The sequence below is a fragment of the Apium graveolens genome, chromosome 10, assembly GCF_009905375.1.
Source record: "Apium graveolens cultivar Ventura chromosome 10, ASM990537v1, whole genome shotgun sequence".
NCBI lineage: Eukaryota > Viridiplantae > Streptophyta > Magnoliopsida > Apiales > Apiaceae > Apium > Apium graveolens.
Window position 1 is genome coordinate 182,731,410 of NC_133656.1, and position 8,652 is coordinate 182,740,061.

Consider the following 8,652-nt stretch of genomic DNA (forward strand, 5'->3'; position numbering starts at 1 on the left):
ATTTTCAGAGAAGTAGATGGAATAGCATCAAAATTTGTTGTTTTATTCAAGAAACACCTGCTGATGCAGTCAAAGAAGAAATTCCATTATCTCTTCAATTTTGTCCTTTTCAGTTTGCCAATGGTTGTGATTTCACCTTTATAGCTCAGGGTCCTTAGCATATCAAACAACCGCTCAGTTGCATAGTTATCAGGAGCACCATCACAGGCAGGCAATCTCAAGGCTTGAACTCAAGACATCAGCGTCAACCTCATACCTGCGTCCCTTATATTTAAAATAGAAAACATTGTTTGTTTCATTAACCAGAGCTTTATTCTATACCTGTATTACAGCCCTGTATGACACCTTGGTAGGATTTGTAAGAGCATGCCCAATTGGACATTGGAGTAAGAAATCCTGAATATCATGAAAAGATTTTGGAAACTGCTGATGTGTAAGCAGAGCCAAATAATTATTGGTGCCAAAGGTGTTTCCATGAATGAGTAAGGATATGAGTGAGATGTGGATAGTGAGGTTGTGTGTATGATGATTTGTGTCACTAATATTCTTGTGGGTATATAGGTTTGTAAAGCTGAATTGTGTATAACACACACGCGAAGAAAGAAACTTAATGAATTAGACTTCTGACATATGGCAATTACTGAGTAATAGGATTTAAAGTGGAGTAAAGTGCGGAATTAGCAACAAATTACGCACAACTTTTTCAAGAAATTACTGTGTGAATTTGTTTAACATATAATTCACTATTAATCAATAATTAAGTAAGATATTCAATTAAAACACTAAACAACTCAGAAATTATTTAAAAATAATATTCTAAATTAGAATATGCTGACCTGTCGTCAGTATTTGGAACCGCTTATCTGTCAGGATTTGACAATCTCAGGATTTGTCGATTCAAATTCATCAGTATTTGTTAAAAACGTAAACTCGTTAGAATACCACAATTTAATCTCAATAACCATTAAAATATACATGATAAGTGTATAATTTAGAGATTAATAGGCTACAAATAAGAACAATCGCATGCACACACAACTAAATAACAGAGATTCAATCTTGCAAACATTAATTTCATTAATGGATCAAAAGATTACATTTCATAAAATTTTGATTACATGCATGAAAGATTACAAAAGTATCCTAGTCTAGTAGATAAGAACTTCAACAGCCTTGGTCTAAGAAGCCTGAAAAGTTGATGGTGAAGAGAAACAAGAAGATGATATTTGTCCTTCTTCCTGCTTTCAACAAAGAGAATTGCAAGATGAATGAGCCTCTCTTGCTGACAAAGGATACGGAGATGAAGCTCTCTTTGAAAACCCAAGAAGTCAGTTTTGGTTACTTCTGAGAGTTGAATCCAAATGTCATTTGGAATGGCGGTGATTTTCCAGGAACTTTGCACTCCAGCATAAAAGAGTGTCACATTATTTGTGTCATAGCTGTAAAACCAACCGAAGTTCGCCATTGTATAAGAGGGAAGGAGATGAAAAATAAAAGTGATGAGAGAGTTTTGTGTTTGGGAAGATATGATTAGACTGGATGATGAATGGTGGTTTAAATAACCAAGAGAGAGAGAATATAAAAGGACTAGGGGTTTGGTTAATAATTAACCGGGGAGTTAACTGAATGATTTAACCAAAAAAAATAAATGATACACGTCTCCCTAGACTGATTTGTAATGATGAAAAAGATATATGTATACATGCACACTTAGCAAATAAATTACTTAATTGAACATGCATATAGAGAAATACAGCATTAACTTCCAAAAAGTATCTTTAAAAACCTTCAGGACACCATCAGGATTTGATCAATTTATATCAAGATTTGATCAAATAAGATAAAAGGAAATTATCTGTCCCAACTAACCATACCAAGTTCATTGAAAAGCTTTGTAAATGTTGCTTCAGGTAATGGCTTTGTGAATATATCAGCCAGCTGCTAATCAGTAGGAACAAAATGAAGCTCAATTGTCCCTTATATGACATGCTCTCGTATAAAGTGATATCTGATACTGATATGTATAGTAAGAGAATGTTGCACTGGGTTTTCTGTCATGGCAATAACACTTTGATTATCACAATAAATAGGAATTTTAGAAAATGATAATCCATAGTCCATGAGTTGGTTCCTCATCCATAGTAGCTGAGCATAGCAGCTTCTCGCTGCAATATATTCAGCTTCAGCAGTTGAAGTAGAAATGGATTTCTGCTTCTTACGGAACCATAAAAATATTCTTCCTCCCAAAAACTAACAACTTCCAGATGTACTCTTCCTGTCTATCTTACATCAAGCAAAGTCAGCATCCGAATATCCACACAATCAAAAATCAGCTTCCCTTGCATACCATAGACCAAGTGATGCAGTACCTTTGAGGTATCTAAGATTCTCTTAACTGCAATAAGATGTGGCTCTCTAGGATTTGCCTGAAATATTGCACACAAACAGGTGGCAAACATAATGTCTGACCTACTATCCATTAGGTACAAGAGAGAACCAATCATACCTCTGTAGTTTATGACATCAACTGATATGCCTTCATGAGGATCAAGCTTTGTAGCAGTTGCCATAGGAGTAGTTGCGGTTGCACTTGCACTTTCTTGCATATTAAACCTTTTTAATAGATTCTTTGGTACTTGGACTGATTAATGTAGATGTCATTTTCAGTTTGTTTAATTTACAATCCCAAGAAATAGCTCATCTCTCCCATCATACTCATTTGATATCTTGATTGCATCAACTTTGAGAACTTATCACACAGTTTTTGATTAGTTGATCCAAAATGATATCATCCACATAAATTTGAACTAAAAGCAGATCTTTACCTTTATTCAAATAAAATAAGGTTTTATCTATTGTACCTCTTTTGAATCCACTTTCAAGTAGAAACTGAGCAAAAGTCTCATACCATGCTCTAAGTGCTTGCTTTAGTCCATAGAGTGCTTTGTCAAGTCTATAAACATAGTCAGGATGTTTAGGATCCACAAAACCTGGTGGCTATTCAATATAGACTTCCTCTTCAAGTTCTCCATTGAGAAATGCACTCTTGACATCCATCTGAAAAACTTTGAACTTCTTGTGTGCAGCATATGCTAAAAAAATTCGGATTGCTTCCAGCCTAGCAACAGGAGCAAATGTTTCATCATAGTCAATGCCTTCTTGTTGGGAATATCCTTTACCCATTAACCTTTCCTTGTTTCTGACAATGGTTCCATCAGAATCAGTTTTATTTCTGAAGACTCACTTTGTACCTACAATTGACCTGTTCTTAGGTCTAGGCACCAGCTTTCAAACTTCATTCCTTTTAAACTCATTCAACTCTTCTTACATAGCTATAACCCAATCTGCATCCTTAAGTGCATCTTCTATTTTCTTTGGCTCTTCCTTTGAAACTAGATTATGATAAAGACATTCATTTTGAGTTTCACTTCTTGTCTTTACACTTTCATCAGGATTTCCAATGATCAGATCAGGAGTATGATCTTTGGTCCATTTTATGGCATTAGGAAATGTCCTTCTTAAGCTAGATGCTCCCCCTGAATTATGTGCCTCATCAAATGCATTTGAGGCTCTCCCTGAATCAGTGTTGTTAACTCCTGATGAAGAATTAGGACTTGACTCATTTTTTCATGATGTTGAATCAACATTAGATTCCGAGTGATCAAATTGAGAAGAATCTTGAGTTGAATGTTCAGTGTTAGTACTATCAGTTGAACCTTGCTGTTGCTCCCCCTCAACATGTGCAAGTTCATTAGTATAATGATAATCTTCAGGATATGAAGGAGTATCAGGATTTGGATCATCATTAATTGATAATACATTAGAGTTTGAGGCAGATTCTAATAGTGCATTTTTATTTGCAAAGATCAAACTTTCATGAGAGTTTTCCTCAAAACCAGGAATTTTCTTATCATCAGAAGATACAATGATAGAGATGACTACAGTATTTGTTCTCAGATTGAAAACCTTGTAAGCTCTTGATGGTGAGTAACCAACAAAGATTCCTTCATCAGCTTTTGATTAAAATTTTCCTAGTTGCTCAGTATGAGTTCTCAGAACAAAGCACTTGCATCCAAATACATGGAGATGTTTAAGACTGGGCTTCTTTTCTTTCAACATCTGATAAGGAGTAACACCATTGTTGGTGAGACTGCGTAGTTGTATGAACAGTTACGTGATAACTCAACACGAGAACAACACTAAAACATGACAAGTTAATAATACTACATCTACACAAGAAATCAGGATGAATGAAGACAAGGCAAATACAAATAATCAAAAGATTAGAAGAAGGCTTGAAGTCTGTTTACAGGTCACTGAAAGAAGTTCATCAATATGTTCATGCCTCGGTGAAGAATAAAGGTTAAAGACTTCCAGGGTTTCAGAAATGATGAAGATTCGGTGTATAAAGTGCTACCAGAAGATTTCAGTGTATTGGCATTCATTGAAGATAGACAGTGTATGAAGCATAGGAATCTAAAGAATTAAAGACATGGTATAAACAGAGGTTAAAGAAGATAATTGCAGTCTTGAAGTTATACTCACTGACAGGAACTCATTTATATGTTCAAGCGTTGGTGAAGAACAGTGAATGAAGTGTTCAAGATTGTGGTAGCAATGAAGACGTTATTTAAAGTACCAGATGGATTCCAGTGAAAGTACAGTTGTTTGTTGACAGTCAGTGTTAGAAGCAATGGATATTCAACCAATCTGTATCAACTCAGAAACACAAGAAAAATTGAATTAGGTCCTCTCGATGCTAGTTGTTTGCGATCCAGACCAGTGCACCAAACATCAGTATACAAGAAGGGATTTTGATTCAATTATAGAATAAGGTGTTGATACAGTGAAGAATGGCAAAACAGAAGCAGAAACATTCTAAGGCAGAGAGCTTATCATCTTGGTCGCCATAGAAGTGTAATCTCAGTGGTCGCCACAGAGCAGTCTCCATGGAGAATTACACTAAGGCAACCAATTGGTCGCCATAGAGAATTCCTCTAAGGCACCAGTAGTCGCCACATAAAATTCCTTTAAGGCACCAGTGGTCACCAAAGAGAATTCCTCTAAGGCACCAGTGGTCGCCATAGAGAATTCCTCTAAGGCACCAGTAGTCGCCACAGAGAATTCCTCTAAGGCACCAGTGGTCGCCACAGAGAATTCCTTTAAGGCACCAATGGTCGCCATAGAGAATTCCTCTAAGGCACCAGTGGTCGCCATAGAGCAACACAGTATACGTTGGTCGCCATAGAACACCAACTAGTCTCCATAGAGAAGCCAAAGGATATTTTGGTCGTCATAGAGCACTTGTGTGAATGTTCAGTGATTCAATGCAGCAGTCCTAAGATTTGTGTGGACACGGGAATGCCACATGTCCAAAGGAATTGAAAGTCTACACAGAGAAGCAGAATATATAACAATTAAATAATAATTGTTAATTAGTTCTGTTCATCTTCTCTCTCACGAGAGGTGATGAAAATAAGAAACAGAGAGAATACAGAGAAGCTCAGCACATTGATATTCGTTTAACTTCTCACCGGAGAAACGTTATAATGCCCGATTTAACTCTTGTATATTCATAGGGGAATTATAATCGTTATCCGGTAATTAAGTCCTTATACAAACAAAAGCTAGATCATTGTATAGGATTTTATTTGGTGATCTTTGTAGAAGCTAGGAACTTTGTTGTTCTTAGATTGTAGCCGGTTAATTTATTTACTGGAGTGTAGCAACACCCCTCGCGGATTTATATATGATTATATACTTCCTCGAATATCTCGTGTTCCTCATTTTATATTCCCAAAAACAATTCATCTCAAGAACACAGAACCACTAACCGAGCACTAAATCTATATCCGCTAAAGATTCGAAAGAATTTTTAATTTAGTGATTATCGTATTCAACCCCCCCCCCCTCTAGGATAATTCGGGACCTAAGAATTGGTATCAGAGCTTGTTGATCGATATACGGATCAAATCTGGTGTGTCAGCTCAAACAGTCAAGTTCTCATATTTTCAGATTTTTTAATTTTCAAAAATTATCAACACTTGAGATTTTTGAATTTTAAATAATTTGAACTTAGCCATAATTTTTATTTTTGATTTATTTATTTTTCCATAAAATGTAAAATTCTTAAATTTAAATTTTTCTTAAATAATAATTTAAATTTTATTTAATTTTTAAGAAAATTTAAAATTCTTGAAAATTAGATTTTACGTAAATATTTATTTTTGATTAATTTATTTTCTAAGAAAATTAAAACTATTGAAAATTTAAATTTCTCTTAAATATTAAATTAAGGGTACTCAAAGTAACAGTAGACTCAAGATTCCTCTGGGCTTTTAAAGTGGATTTTAATCTTTTGAAGAAAACGAAGAGCATGTGCTATTCAGACGGAAAATTCCTAAATACGGAAATTGAAGATAATGGTTTTCTTACTCCAATGGAACTGATTTCAAGACCTACATATGAAAATTGTGGATCTTAATTAAAGGCTTACTCCATAGGATACCACTGGGTTTTCAAACACAGGTATTGAATGAAATTTCTAAGGGTACAATTTTTCTCGAAGATTTTAAGACAAATCTATGATCCCAGATTATACAGTCACACACTGGTTTGTACCAATGCTATATTTATCCGGGAATCAATGAGATCATACAGGCAGGAATTGTGGAGGTCAGAGAAAATAGTGGGGACAGACAAATATCTCAGTTATATGCATTAAGGTTGGAACCTCGGGACAGAATGTAAGAGTTACCGATAGCTGAATCAGAAGAAGCTCAGGTAGAAGTAGTTGAAGGACTGGACGTCAGAGCAGTGTTTCACATGTCAGGGAAGTTTGGTTGTATCATATTCACAAGGAATACATAAGCTATATCCAAGGATCAAGCCTATTTATTCTGAAGTAGAGATTCTTACAGATTCAGTTCAAGAGGTGGTTACAGTCTGAGGTTGGGACATAAACAAGATTTGATAGCTACAAGTTTGACAAACAAGGATGAGTAGGGATTTAGTTGAAGAGTTGAGACAAAGGTGGAATGTTTTCTTAGGGAAGCAGCCAGTCAAAACTTATAGTGCATGGAAAAGAGTTGGGATGGATCAGATGGCGAGAATAATGAATATCTTGCTTTCACAGTAATCTCTGAAGATGGTCCAACTCACATATCTCAGATTTCAAATTCTTGAACCATTGTAGTACTTTGCTCTCAATATTCAATGCATGATGAGATCACAGTGTTTAAATGTTTAACACTCGCACAAGCATGATAGCATCACACATAGATAATGCTGAACTAGTTTACTAGATTATTTTTCTGGCAACTAGGATTGATGTTTACCTTGTGCATGTTATATTAGATGATCTTAAATAATTGTTGAACATGATTAATCGCTTTAGTGAGCTATATATTTTTCCAGCATATAAGACATTTGCTTATGCTTATCTTCTATATCCTATTACAATGTGATTTATCCAATTAATCTGAATTGTTTGTTAAGATGTATTAATTTATAATTGGATTGAGATAGCTAGATGAGATTCATCAACAAGATTGGACTAGATAGAATTAGTGATTTATTTGTTATTTCTGCTTGTTCCATATCATGCATGTCTTGCTTAATTCTTATGTGTAATGTTTCTGAATGAATGCCAAGTATTCTTAATACAATGCTTGCTTATTTCAATGCCATGAATGCATCTCTTAGTACTTGCATTAATTGTAGAAAGTATGTTTAGGATCAATAGGGCAAAGACTGCTAGTCCTCCTTATGTAAGGTTGGAACCATTTATCCCCTAGCCTAAGACAAATCTGTCAAGGATATTAAAATGAAGAAAATGGTCAGTCAAAGATAAGAATTAGCATGATAAGGTTGCAACTGTTGGTATCTCTGTTTATAATAAAATCTCTAATCCATCTGGACCCAAACTGATAAGTTGGGTACCAAGAACTGTTAATCCATTTGTGAGTGCATGACATAACAGGTTAATTGATTCATATGTGTTCTTGGTAATTCATACTCAAGGCATATGATCAAAGAAAGAGTCTCACAATCAAATGTGATTGACAAAAGCTATTCTGTCAATAATCTTTGGAGATGATAACAAAGGTTTACATTACGGGATAAGCTATACAGAAAAGGGATGTCATCATGAACTCAACAATTGCTATCACTGATAACATAGTGGAGTCATTGATAAAAGTTGAAGCAACTTCCTTGCTGGAGAATCAAGGCACAAATCCTCTTATCAGACGGTTCTGCATCAAAGGACAAAATGTTAATTCAAAGAGGGATTAGTGTCTCATCTGAAGCAGGAAGGTTGAGAAGCTTGCTCTTCTTAGAGTAAGGAAATGATATGCTCGTAGCTAGAATGGAATCTCAGGAAAGGTGAAGTCAATAGTTTCTACTATAAAGCTCCATCTGACAGAAGTTTAGCTATGGCATTAGAAGCTCTCACCCTTGAACATCAACTCAAGAAACTCTTTTATAAAAAGGGGTAGTGAGAGGACTGCCTCATCTAGAATTCAAAAGGATGATAAAAGTGAGGCATGTCAATTAGAGAAATCAAAGACAACATCACATCAAAGTAAAGATATACCTTAGTGATGGTGGTTGACTACTCTTATGAAACAAAGTTGTTGTTCATGCGTTCTC